The sequence below is a fragment of the Suncus etruscus genome, chromosome 5 (genome assembly GCF_024139225.1).
Source record: "Suncus etruscus isolate mSunEtr1 chromosome 5, mSunEtr1.pri.cur, whole genome shotgun sequence".
Classification (NCBI taxonomy): domain Eukaryota; kingdom Metazoa; phylum Chordata; class Mammalia; order Eulipotyphla; family Soricidae; genus Suncus; species Suncus etruscus.
Window position 1 is genome coordinate 54,814,365 of NC_064852.1, and position 13,972 is coordinate 54,828,336.

The window sequence follows — 13,972 nt, forward strand, 5'->3', positions numbered from 1 at the left end:
CTTTTTTGTATGATGTAGTCCCATTTGTTTAGGTTTGATGCTAAAATTCTTTCCATTGGTGCTCCAAACTCAAAGACTTTTTTGATATATAGGTCTTCGAGTGTTCTGCCTATTAATACCTCAATAAACTTTATAGATTCAGATCTGATTTTAAGGTTTTTAATCCATTTTGTGTTGACTTATGTATACAGAGTAAGGTATGGGTCAATTTTCAGTTTCTAACAGGTGGTTTTCCAGATGTACCAACACCATTTGTTGAAGAGATTTTCTTTGTTCCATTTCAAGTTCTTGGTTCTTTTTTCAAGGCAGTTCTTGGCTCTTTTGTCAAATGTTAGTTGACTGTACATCTGGGGGTTTAATCTCTGGAAATTCTGTTCTAACCCACTGGTCTGAGGCTCTGTCTTTGTTCCATGCTGTTTGGATCACTGTGGTTTTATAGTATAGCTTTAGGTTAGGTAAAGAGATGTCATCCAACACCTTGTTTTTCAGTATGTATTTGGCTATCCTGGGTCTTTTGTGGTTCCAGATGAATTTTATGATTGATTGTGCTAAGTCTTCAAAAAATGATATTTGAATTTGGATAGGGGTTGCTTTAAATCTATATAGAAGTTTAAGTAAGATAGTCATTTTGACTATGTTGATTCTACCTACCCATGAGGATGAGATGTTCTTCCATTTTCTTAAATCCTCTTTTTCTTTCTGAAGTGTTTTGAAGTAAAGTCCTTTACTTCCTTTGTAAGGTTGATTCCTAGGCACTTATTATTTTTGGATACTATTTTAAATGGGATTATCTCCTTAATTTCTCTCTCTCCTCTACTTTGATATTTGTATAGAGGAACACTACTGTCTTTTGTGTATTGAATTTGTAGCCGGCCACTTTGTTGTATGGTTAATTGTTTCTAGGAGTTTTACTGTTGACTACTTAGTTTTGGATGTATATCATCATATCATCTGCAAAAAGAGATAGTTTGAGTTTTTTTCTCCTAATTTAGATTCCTTTGATTCCCTTCTCTTGTATGATTGCTATTGCTAGAACTTCTAAGATTATATTAAATAAGAGTAGAGAAAGTGTACAGCCTTGCCTATTCCCTGGCCATAGTGGGAATACTTTCAGTTTTTCACCGTTAAGAATAATGTTGGCTGTGGGCTTTTCACAGATAGCTGTAACTATCTTGAGGAATTTTTCTTTAAACCCTATTTTGCTGAGTATTTTCAAGATAAATGAATATTGGATTTTGCCAAACACTTTCTCTAGATCAATTGATATAATAATGTGTGTTTTGCTTTCTTGTTGATGTGGTGTATAATGTTGATTGATTTGCATATGTTGAATTATCCTTGCATCCTTGGTATGAAACCCACTTGGCCACGGCGCATAATCTTTTTTTTTTTTTTTTTTTTTGGTTTTTGGGCCACACCCGGAATTGCTCAGGGGTTACTCCTAGCTGTCTGCTTAGAAATAGCTCCTGGCAGGCACAGGGGACCATGTGGGACACCGGGATTTGAACCAACCACCTTTGGTCCTGGATCAGCTGCTGGCAAGGCAAACGCCGCTGTGCTATCTCTCCGGTATTGATGTATAATCTTTTTGATGTAGTGCTGGATTTGGTTTGCTAAGATTTTGTTGAGTTTTTTGCATCTATGTTCATTAGTGGGATTGGTCTGTAGTTTTCTTTCTTGGTGGTGTTTTTGCCATCTTTGTGAATGAGTGTGATATTAGCCTCATAAAAAAAATTTGGGAGGATTCCTCTCTTTTCAATTTTTTGGAAGAACCTGTGGGTCAGTTGTAGTAATTTTTCTCAGAATGTTTCATATAATTTACCTGTAAAGCCATCTGGACCTGGACTTTTGTTTTTTTGGAGTTTCTTAATTACTTCTTCAATTTACTCTGAAATTATTAGCCTCTTTAGGCTTTCTAAGCCCTCCTTTTCCAGTTTCAGAAAATGGTATTTTGGCAGGAATATGTCGATTTCTTCTCGATTTTCAAACCTAACTGAGTATAGTTGTTCATAATAAGACCTCATGATATGTTGTATTTCTCGAGGTACTGTTGTAATCTCTCTACTTTCATTTGTGATCCTACTAATTTGGATGTTTTTCCTCTTTTTTTTTTTGTGAGTCTTGCCAGTGGTTTGTCTATCTTGTTTATTCTGTTGGAAAGACAATTGCTAGTCTCATTCATTTTCTTTATTGTTTTCTTAGTTTCTATGTTGTTTAATTCTGCTCTGATTTTTTTATTATTTTTTTTCTTCTGGTTTTGGTTGGGTTTCTTTGCTGCTGTTGTTCCAGCTCCTTAAGGAGCTGCTGATTTGGTCATTTTCCTCTTTCCTGACATAGGCCTGTATTTCTATGAGTTTTCCCCTAATTACTGCTTTTGCTGTGTCCCACAGATTTTGACAAATTGTCTCTTTGTAATCATTTGTCTCAAGTAATCTTTTTATTTTTTTCCTTGAATTCCTCTTTGATTCAGCTATTGTAGAGAAGCATGTTGTTTAATCTCCAGGTGTTGGATTTCCTCCATTTCCTTTTCTTACAATCAATTTTTTTGGTTCTTGGGTCACACCCGACAATGCTCAGGGGTTACTCCTGGCTCCATGCTCAGAAATTGCTCCTGGCAGGCAAGGGGAACCATGTGGATGCCGGAATTTGAACCAATGACCTTCTGCATGAAAGGCAAATTCCTTACCTCCATGCTGTCTCTCCGGCTTTTTTTTTTTATAATCAATTTTTACCTCTGTTGCATAGTGATCTGATAGGGTGCTTCTAATGATCCTAACATTTGTAATTTTATACAAGTTCAACTTATATCCTAAGGAATGTTCTATTCTGCAGAAGGTTCCATGTGGGCTTGAGAAGAATGTGTATTCTGCTTTCTGGGGGTAGAGGGCCCTATATAAGTCTATTAGCCCTAGATCAGTGGTTAGAAAGCTGCGGCTCGCAAGCCACATGCGTCTCTTTACACTTTTTAATGCGGCTCTTCTGTGTGCCAGTCGAGGTTCCACGAGTCAGGACTCTGCTACTTGCCTCTGTCAGTGCGCGCCCTGTGTGCAGCCTGAGCGCCTGGCTCCACACAGCCCAGAAGAGTTATTCAGGGATTTTAAGAACTAAAAAGAAATTCTAAAAAAAATTAAAGAGTTGCCATTGTCTGCTGAAACAGTGAGGAATAGAACAGCCAAAATGTCTTCCAATATAACCAACCAATAAGTTTATGATCTTAAAGTGGTTTCAGCTTTATCAATAGCAGTTCATAAGTCTGTGACTTAAATGATACAGCTCAAGTTTCACTTTCTGTAAGATTTATGTCAGCTACATGTCCTATAAAAGAACTTTTAGGATTATTGCCACAAAAAGATCAAACACGTGGAAAGGATATAGCAAATGCTGTAATTGGTTGCATTGAAAAGCATCATATTCCACTTGATATAATCATCTCAATTGCAATAGATGGGGCAAAAAAATATGACTGGTGTAAGAAATGGATTTGTTGCTATCATGAAAGAAAAATTAGTCATGAAATACTTACATACCCTTGCATCATACATCAAGAAGCACTTTGTGTGCAGACATTTCCAGAAGAAATGTGCAAATTATGGAATTAGTGATTAAGATGATCAAGTCCATTGTAGCTAAAGCTCTTCATCATAGCCAATTTAAGGAATTTTTAGTTGAAATGAAGAGTGAGTATTTAGATCTTCTGCTGCATAACAAGGTAGGTTGGTTATCAAGAGGAAACATTTTGAAACGTTTTTGCTTCCTTATTATCAGAAATCAAAGCATTTTCCTTAAGAAGGGTGTTCACTATCCAGAATTAACAATCAGTGTATTCAAAAACTGTATTTCATGGTGGATGTTACTTCACATCTAAATCAACTTAATCATAAACTATAGGGGAAAGGAAACACAATTTTTTGATGTTAGAAGTTATTTCGTTTGAAAACAAATTATCTGTTTTTGCTCAAGAAAACAATTATCTGGGTTTTTTGTGTGGTTTTGCGGTCACACCCGGCAGTGCTCAGGGGTTATTCCTGGCTCCAGGCTCAGAAATTGCTCCTGGCAGGCACGGGGGACCACATGGGAAGCTGGGATTCAAACCTATGACCTCTTGCATGAAAGGCAAACGCCTTATCTCCACACTATCTCTCTGGCCCCACAATTATCTGTTTTTGACAGAGAAACTCTGATTCACTTTCCAAGCCTGTTGAAACAATGCCAAAAAAATAATTCTGATATTGACATTACCTATTTTAAAACAGCACTTTTAAACACAAGGGAAGCTTTTTTCAAGAGATTTCAGGATTTCAGAAACAGCAAAGCGATGTTGGCCTTTGTTAAAAAACCTCTGTATGCCACTGTAATGGAATTAAATTTTCTCCCTTTAATATCAACATTGGCAACTTTGAAATGCAATTGCTGGATTTAAAAAAACAAAGAACTGTGGAGCTCAAAATTTGAATGTCTTTGTGCTAATTTAGAAAGATTGGAGAAACACAAATGTGAACTTTGTTCACAGTAGAAGTGATCTGCTTTTAAAGACCTGGAGCAGAAAGATATGTTGATATTTTAACACCTGGAATAATATTCTTGATTCATATAATCAACTAAAAAAGCTAGCGTTTGTGTTCTTTCCTTGATCCAAACTAAATATTTATGTGAACAATCATTTTCAAGCATGACTCTAATCAAGAGTAAATTGAGAAATAGTCTCATCGATTGGAATCGTGTCTAAAATTAAAAACAACATACAAACCTGACTTATTCAAAGTATCCAAAGAAATGCAAGGCCAATGTTCACATTAGTGTTTTGGCTTTGTCAGTCATTGTCAGGATGAAATTTTCTCAATATTGTAATGCAAACTTTACAGAATTTAACATTTTTAATAAATAACATAGTTCTAAAGTTTTTGTTTTATTAGTTGTGTTATTTGTATCTTTCCAATCCATGTGGATACTTAAATGCAGAATATTCTCAGTAAAAAAAACTTATTGAAACTAAAATCAGTGTACCATCCTATGTAATTTCAGTTTTAAAAATGTGGCTCTCAAAATAATTTTAATCATTGTTTTGGTGAGATTTGGCTCATTTGAAAAAAAAAAGTTTACTCACCACTGCCTAGATCTTTTAATATTTAACTTAGGGTTCTTATTTCTTTGCTTGTTTATTGTCTGGTGGATTTGTCCAGTGGTGATAGTGGAATATTGAGATCTCCAACTACTATCAATATCAAGCAATTACTAATATATTTTGCTGTCTCTGCATTAGGTGCATAAATATTAACCAGAGTTTGTACTACTTAATCTAGTGTTCAGTAAGTAGTGACCATCTTTGTCTCTGATCACTTTCTTGAGACTGAATGCAATTTTGTATGATATAAGAATAGCTGTCCCTGCTTTTTTGTTTTCCATTGGCCTAAATAATTTATTTCAATTCTATTATTTTAATCCCTTGCCTATCCTGTACTTAGAGGTTTGTTTCATGCAGGCAGCAGAAATCCGATTTCTGTTTTCTAATCCAGTTCTCTATTATGTGTCTTTTAATGGGAGATTTTAGTTCATTAACATTTAGGGAGATTATTGACAGAGAGAGCTGTTGTACAGTTGTGTTGTGTAGGGTGATTATTGTTATGATCAGGGGTTTTAATTGTGTAATTCATCTCTGAGTAAGTCATTTAGAATCGGTTTTGTTTGTGCAAATAATGAGAGTTCATTTTGTTTGAGAATGTTTTTAGTCTTCCCACTAGAGCTCATTTTACCTTCATTATAATACCTTAATATCTCAAAAGATTTGCTATTAAAACCACACCCATAAAAACCATGGAAGTTCTGTAATTGTCATGACAACCCATGGACATGACAAGATATGGTCAGGGTCTTGGTGGTGAGCAAAAATGAGTAGATAAAGAAGCCTGAGAAGCATTTTAAGGACAGGACAAAAGGTTGTCCTAGGTATTCACTCCCTTTTGGGTGCCCATTCACCAAAGTGTGTCTTCCCTCTTAAATATACTTTGTTTTAACTCTTCCTGGGTGTTTGTCTTTCTTTTTCTTTTTAAATCTACACCTACTCTTTTTTGCTCCCAATAAAAAATTTTTTGAGGAACCACAGAATTAGGCCATATATTTCCCTAGTTTTAACACCAGGGCTTTGTGCATCTCTCTTAACACTGTGCTACTTTGAAGGAGCCACAATCCAGGAAAGAAGAAAGGAAAAACAGCAAAATTAAAAAATGTTGCGTCTGAATTTTCAGTTCTATTTTATTGATCTAAGGGTCTATCTTTATTTCAGTACCATGCTGTTTGAATTACTACCATTTTGTAGTACAATTTGGAGTTGGGGATAGCGTTATTTCCCATTCTTGTTTCTGAAGATTGTTTGGGTATTCTGGGGGATTTATTGTTTTCTATAAATTTCAGGATTAGTTGGTTTATTTGTTTGAAAATGTCATATGTATTGGTATAAATACTGCATTGAATCTGTAAAATTCTTTGGGGGAGTATCACCATTTTAATTATGTTAACTCTCCAATATATGAGCTGGGGATATATTTCCATTTTCTCATGTCTTCTTTTATTTCTTAAAATAGTATTTTGTAGTTTTCTTTATCTAGGATTTTTATTTCTTTAGTTAAGTCAGTTTTTTATATAATACTTTATTTAAACATCCTAATTACAAATATGATTGTAATTAGGTTTCAGTCATGTAAAGAACACCCCCCCTTCACCAGTGCAACATTTCCACCACCAATGTCACAAATCTACCTCCATCCCACCCCACCCACACCTGTACTCTAGACAGGCTTTCCAGTTTTCTCTCATTCACATGAAGTTATGTTAGTTTTTAGGTACTTGATTTTCTGAGGCACAATTCTAAATAAGATTTAAAAGCATTATCTACTATTTCATTATTTACATCACAATCTATTCTGTAAGAAAAGGAGAAAAATGAGCTTAAATTTCCTATGGTCAGACCCTTTTGCCATCAGGAGGTATTTAGACTTGCTTTGAGAATGCAAGGTAGATAAATCAGTAAGTGCTTTATCATGTATTTTGTTTTTGAGTCACTCCTGAGGGTATCAGGGATGATGACTCCTGGGTTGTGCTCAGGGGTCACTCCTGGATGTACTCAGGAGACCATATGGGATGTGAGAGATAAGACTTAGGTTGGCCATATTAAAGGCAAAACCCTACATGCTGCAGCTTTTTGGGAGTCACACCTGGCAATGTTCAGGGGTTACTACTGGCTCTGTATTTAGAAATCACTCGTGGTGGTGGTCAGGGGATTATATGAAATGCCAGGGACTGAAACTGGGTTGGCCATGTTTTAAAAAATGTGCTATGTGCTGTACAAACTGTAGCTTTAAATCCTACAAAGAGATAGTGATTATTTCCTCTATAGACTCCTCTCACCCTCAGGAGATCAAAGCCCTGCTTCATTTCAGCCTATGTCTTCTCTGAGCACAAAACCAATGGCAAGGAAATCTCCAAACCTTCTGGGACTCCCTTCCAGCCTGGCAGTTCACAACTCTGTGTCAGTACAACTTATGCCCCTTTTGCTTATTCAAATAAAATTTCTAGAACCTTTGATTTCACTGAGATGATCCTCCTCTTGCAATCAAAACTATTAACCCAGCTCTCTTATTTTTTTTATTATATCCTCAGCTTCTAAAACCCAAATACTATCCCCTACTTCCTCAACCTTCCAGTATATGACCCTTTCAGAAATTATTCTTAGGAGAACTTGGGCCTGTTCAATCCTTGTTTCATTCTTACTAAATCTTCCTTTCATCACTTTTCAGAAGGGCCAGACAAATATATTGGAGAGCCCCCAAATCATTTGTTGAACACAAATGCAAATACTCTCAACAAAATACTAGCCAATAGGATATAATATCTCATCAATAACATCATATACCATGAACAAGTAGAATTTACTCCAGAGATGAAAGGATGCTTTACCATATGCAAGTCAAACAACTTAATATATCATATCAACAAAAGGAAAAATAAAAACCATCTGATAATATAAATAGATGCATAAAAAGCACTTGATAAGGTCCTACACCCATTCAAATACAATACAAAAATGCCATCTGCATTACTTTGTTCATTGCAACATTATTTACAATATCCAGAATCTAGAAACAATGCAGGTGCCTGCCAACAATGAGTGGCTAATGAAACTATGGTGCATATGCATAATGGAATAATATAGAGCTGCTAGGAAAAATGAAGTCATGAAATTTGTCTATTCATGGATGGACATGAGATTATTATTCTGAGTGAAATAAGTCAGAGGAACAGAAACAGACCTAGGTTAGTCTCACTTATCTGAGGAATATAAAAAATATAAAAGAAAGGATGGCAATACTACCCAGAAACAATAGAGATGAGGACAAGCCCATGATGTGAAGCAAACCACAAATAGCACTGAGCACAGTTAGAGTGCTAACTACACTGATAACTATTATGATAATGATAGTGAGAGAGAGAGATGCAGAATACTTGTGTAAAAAAAGGCAGGGGGTGGAGGAGGAGGGAAATGGGGAATATTGGTAGTAGGAAAGTTACACTGGTGAAGGATAGTATACATTCGATGACTGAATTCAACTATAAACATTTATGTAACCACAGTGCTTAAATAAATAATAAAATAAAGTTTTTTGAAAGCAAAATATCTATAATGCAAACTATAGTAGGAACATATATATATATATACACGCACATATAAGTGCATACATAGGTATGTGTACATATAGAAAAAGGGGGAAGAGAGAGAAAGGAGAAGCAAAATTTTTGCCCCCCCCACATGGGCAAATGTGGAGGATAGGAGGTAAGTGGGGGACACTTGAGGCAGGAAAGATGTACTTTTGAAGGATGGTATACATTTTATGACTGAATCCCAACTATGAATATTTATAATCCTGGTGCTTAAATAAAACAATGTTAAAAAAATAATTGTGCTGGGCTATAAAACGGGTACAAGAACAGAATGTTGAGATGATTACTTTTTGGTATCTCTTGGTTATCATGTGACACTGCATCTTTATATACTTGTAATTTTATTTTTTAGAACCATTCTTGATCTAATCTCATCCTGAAAATCTCATTCCTCCCACCTCCTATCCATTCCCTTTATAACCAAGAAGCATCTCTGTGCAGCAGGACATGGAATGAGGATCCTGGTTCTTGTCTCATGAAGGCTACCAGAAAATTTATTGCTCCAAATAAATTGAGTCCAAAACAATCATCCAAGTGGCAGGTGAGTTTGGAAATTTCCTAATGTACATAGGAACCATTTTTTCTAACTCAAAATCCTATTGTTGTTTGGGACCAGAGTGATAGTCCAAGTGGGTAGGGTTTATATCTTGCCAGCAACTGCTTTGCAATCAATCCAACACATTTCATATGGTCTGCTGAATTTGCCAGAAATCATTCCTGAGTGCAGAGTCTGGAATAATTTCTGAAAATTTCAAGATAAGACCACCAAAACAAAAATGAAAACCCTATTTTGGTTTTCACCCTCTAGATTTCTAAAATAATACGACTGTTTAGATAATTTTGACAAAATACTTGGAATTATCTTGCCCAAATCTTTATTCCTGCACTTCATTGACCTGGAAGTAAGGTGGAAGGGTTCTTATTTTCTCCTGCTTTTGTTATATTGCCTAATGTCCTACTTCCCTCTGGAAATTAGATCTTGTTGTTTTTTGTTTGTTTGTTTGTTTGTTTTTTTGTATAAACTACTCTAACTTCTAGAAAAGTTCAGCTCCATGCATTCCCTTTAATGGCAGTTTAATATTTAGTCTGGACAAAAGGAACCTAACTAGGAAAAGTGGACCCCCTCAGACTGATGAAATTAAAAGATTCCACTCATTTTTCAAAGATAGCACTCTTGGAAGCCAGACACACAAAGGACTTAAACCCATCAAAAAGAGATAAATCCAACAAGGTCTTTGGAAGCCCTCCAAACACCTTTTGAACAATATTTGAGTTGAGAAGCCCAGTAGTGGCTGAAGACTTGTACAAAACCATTTTATTTTTAGACTATAGTGCTCAGGGTTTACTTCTAACTCTGTATTCAAGGAATACTTTTGGTAGTACTTGGGAGACCATATTTGGTTCCTGGTCAGACTTATTAAGAAAAGTGCACTGTCCTACCTGATAATTTTATATATGCCATTTGGTGCAGTCATTGGAGTGAGCGACCATGGAGAATTAGAATGATCAGCAAATCAGGACTGCTATTCAGGGCTTCTCTTGTGACCTGACAAGAGAGGATTGAGTATGTTCATTAATCAAAGCTAACTTCGGCATATTCCCTTTGAAGACTCTGTTACTAATCAAATACCTAGCCAGTAGCCCAGCATAAAGTCTATTATCTAGGCAGGACATAAAACTTTTTTTGTCAACCAAAGTACTTGAAGCCACTATACAGGCTTGTGATCAGGCTTAAAACATTTAAGCAAACAAAGGTACAAAGCAGAACTACATCAGGTATATGAGAACTTTTGGACAATACTTCCCACAGTGACTTTAAGAATAGGGGTTCCTTTAGATTGGGAACAGAATATTATTCCAAATTCAATCACCCTAGTTTTTACTTTTCAATATATGTATAGAGGGGGTTTGCAAACACACAACCAGCAGTGCTCAGGGCTTGCTACTGCAGAGTCTGATCTCAGGGATCACTCTTGGCTCTGACTTGAGTGATCACTTCTGGTGAGGCTAGAAGATCATATGGGTGCTGGGCGTTGAACACAGGCTGTCTATGTTCAAGGTCAATACCAGAACTAGTGTATTCTTCTCCTCTAGCCCCTGATTGTCATTTTCTACATGGTCTTATATCCTTAGGTTACAGGCTACTGACTGATTTTAGATGGACAGGGACAACAGATCATATTTAAGATGATTAAATCCTTATATCACTCAGTGTCTTTGTGGACAGTTTTTGGCTATTGCTTCCACATGGGTGGTAAGAAAGTGATATTAGTTTTACCAAGATACAGAAAATACTATTGACTGGCAATCAGACTCTGCTCATCTGTTTCACTTAACCCATCTTGAAAGACTACTATGTCAGTCATTTAGTGCCATGATCATTAGATATTTTCCCAATCTTTGTTTTGCAACTTTTTTTGATTGTTTTTTGGCCACATCTGACCACGATCAGGGGTTACTATTGCCTCTGTGTTAAGAAATTTCTCCTGGGACTATATGGGGTGCCAAGAATCAAACGCAGGTTCATCCTGTGCAAGCCAAATGCCCTACCGCTGTGTTATCTCTCCAGCCCCAAATACCTTCCCAATCTTGAAGTCTTGCATATGGGAATGAGATTGAAACTTTATTAAGTTCACATAAAAAGCTTTAAATGATACCATAAGCTATTCCACCTTGCTAACACAGAAGTAGCTCAAGTACGAAAGCTATTTTTCAAAACTAAATGGTTTTTCATGTTCTAACAGCAGGACAAGCAGTCCTGTTCTTTCATTAAAAACAGAAAGCTGAAGAGGAGAGCTTAAACAAACAAACAAAAATACAACAAATCCCAGAATGCTGTGTTCTTGAGTTTGATATTCGGTATGGTGAAGAAAGATATTAGCAACATGTGTAATCGTAGTTGTAGAGGTTCAATGTTATTGCTGCTATTTTCTGTGACTTAAAATTCTGTTTTTCTATGATTGAATCTTTCAGTTTTCTTAGGATCAGATTTCTCAAAGGAAAACTCACCAGGATGGGGCCAAAGTGATAGCACAGTGGTAGGGCATTTGCCTTGCTCTTAGCTGACCCAGAACAGAACCAAGTTCAATACTCAGCATCCCATATGGTCCACAGAGCAGGCCAGGAACAATTTCTGAGCACAGAGTCTGAAGTAACGCCTGAGCGCCTCCAGTTTTGCCCCCTATCCCCCCAAAAAAAACTAGGAGTAAATGTTCTAGGTACAACAAGTGGATTCCAGACATTTATCACTGCTCATTGCCGAGTCTAGTTCTCCCACCCTCAACCCTAACTGGTAGAAAGCAAGGGGATTGTGATCAAGGTATTTACTTTTGTCTCTTCTAAGTCTGAAGCAGTTTAATCATGCCTCCTTTCCCAGGAAGGTTTTGGGTCTCAACTCCTTTGAGCAGGACTATTATGTAGTCAGATTGTTGGTGTCATGGATACGGTCAAGGGGATATGTGGAAAGGGAGCAAGAAACAAAGTTCAGAAAACTAAAAACAAGGTCACATTTTTTTTTTTTTTTTGGTTTTTGGGCCACACCTGGCAGTGCTCAGGGGTCACTCCTGGATGTCTGCTTATAAATAGCTCCTGGCAGGCATGGGGGACCATATGGGACACCAGGATTCGAACCAACCACCTTTGGTCCTGGATTGGCTGCTTGCAAGGCAAACGCTGCTGTGCTATCTCTCTGGGCCCCAAGGCCACATTTTTGGTGAGAGAAAAGTTTCACCTTGTAGATGATTAGTGACTAACTACCTTTTTGTTCCAAAGATAGACACATCTCCACTGAGAACCCTCTTCTAGGTATATCTGAATAATTCGTCAGTTTTGCTCTGAAACTCGAGAAAAAGACATGTGGAAGGTGCTTGAACATCTCCACCAGATCTTTACACCTGAAGACAATGAAAACTTTTACCTTTCTTCTCTTTTTCTATTTTCTCTTTTTTATTTTCTCCTTTTCCCCTTCAATCCTTTTTTCTCCTTAACCTATTCCTCCTTTATCCCTTCTTGCTTCCTTCCTTTTTTGTTCTTTCCTTTTCCTTTTTTCTTCTTTTTCCTTTGTCACCTTCACCTTTTTCCTTCTTCTACTTCTCTTCGTCCTCCTATCCTTCTTCTAATACTCCTCCTGCTTCTCCTCTTTTTCTTCCTTGTCTTCCTCAGCTTCCTTTTATTTCTCATCTTCCTCTTTTCCTTCTTCATTCATTTCCTCTGCTCCTCTTATTGGACCTCCATTTTCTTTTATATTTGGTTCGCACCTGCTGCTCTAAGAGTCTTCCCAGAAATGCCACCTACTCGGAATATCAGAAAAACTTCCCTGGAAAGCTACCTCTTCTGGGTTACCCTACTTCTCAAAAGTCTACTTAGGATTAAAAATATCTCCAGACATTTAGGTGTTGCGTTCTGTTGGAAAGTTAAATGGAGTGCTCGCTTCGGCAGCACATATACTAAAATTGGAACGATACAGAGAAGATTAGCATGGCCACTGCGCAAGGATGACACGCAAATTCGTGAAGCGTTCCATATTTTTATCAGAATAAAGTTGTATTTCAAATATCTAAAAAAAAAAAAAAAAGGAAAGTCACATGCATGAAAAAGTTCTTCATGGATATGGCTACTTGAGAGGCCATCCAAATTGTTAGCAATTTGGCCAATTTCCAAGAGCCCTCAATAATCTATCAGAATGACTTTTTTGTTTTGTTTTGTTTTGTTTTGTTTGTTTTTGGGTCACACTCAGCAGCGCACAGGTGTTACTCCTGGCTCTATGCTCAGAAATCGCTGCTGAAAGGCTCGGGGGAATATATAGGAAGCCAGGATTCAAACCACCATCCTTATGCAAGGCAAATGCCTTACATCATGCTATCTCTCTGGCGCCCAGAATGACTTTTTTTTGTCACCAAGGCAATCTCTTTTTAATCCTGTTGTCTTGTTTTAGAATAATCCCTTGTCTATGAGACCCTCCCTCACTTTTTTCTCTCTGGGATACATCTCTATATGGTCTTCACATGGTCCTTTTTTACCTCTACAGATATCACAGGCTCTGAAATTGACTCACAACTTCATCACACCTGAGATAAGATCTGAACATCAGAGGATGCCTCTTTAACTGAATCCTCCATCAAGGAGCTAGAGTCTACCTCACTGCTGTGCCAGTATATCTATGAACCTCTTGAAAATCTAAATACCTCTTCTAGTGATCTAGAGATAAGTGATTCTAGACTCCACCATTCTTTTCTGAGGAAGGCTATGATTATTTATCACA

The 13,972-nt window shown here is 36.9% G+C and overlaps 1 non-coding gene across 1 annotated transcript; it reads left to right on the forward strand.

Annotated features, from left to right (window-relative positions):
• The first annotated feature begins 13,133 nt into the window (after window positions 1-13,133).
• LOC126010442 (U6 spliceosomal RNA) lies at window positions 13,134-13,240 on the forward strand. The gene has a single exon (XR_007496472.1). It is a non-coding gene; the product is annotated as a U6 spliceosomal RNA (small nuclear RNA).
• Window positions 13,241-13,972: the final 732 nt, after the last annotated feature.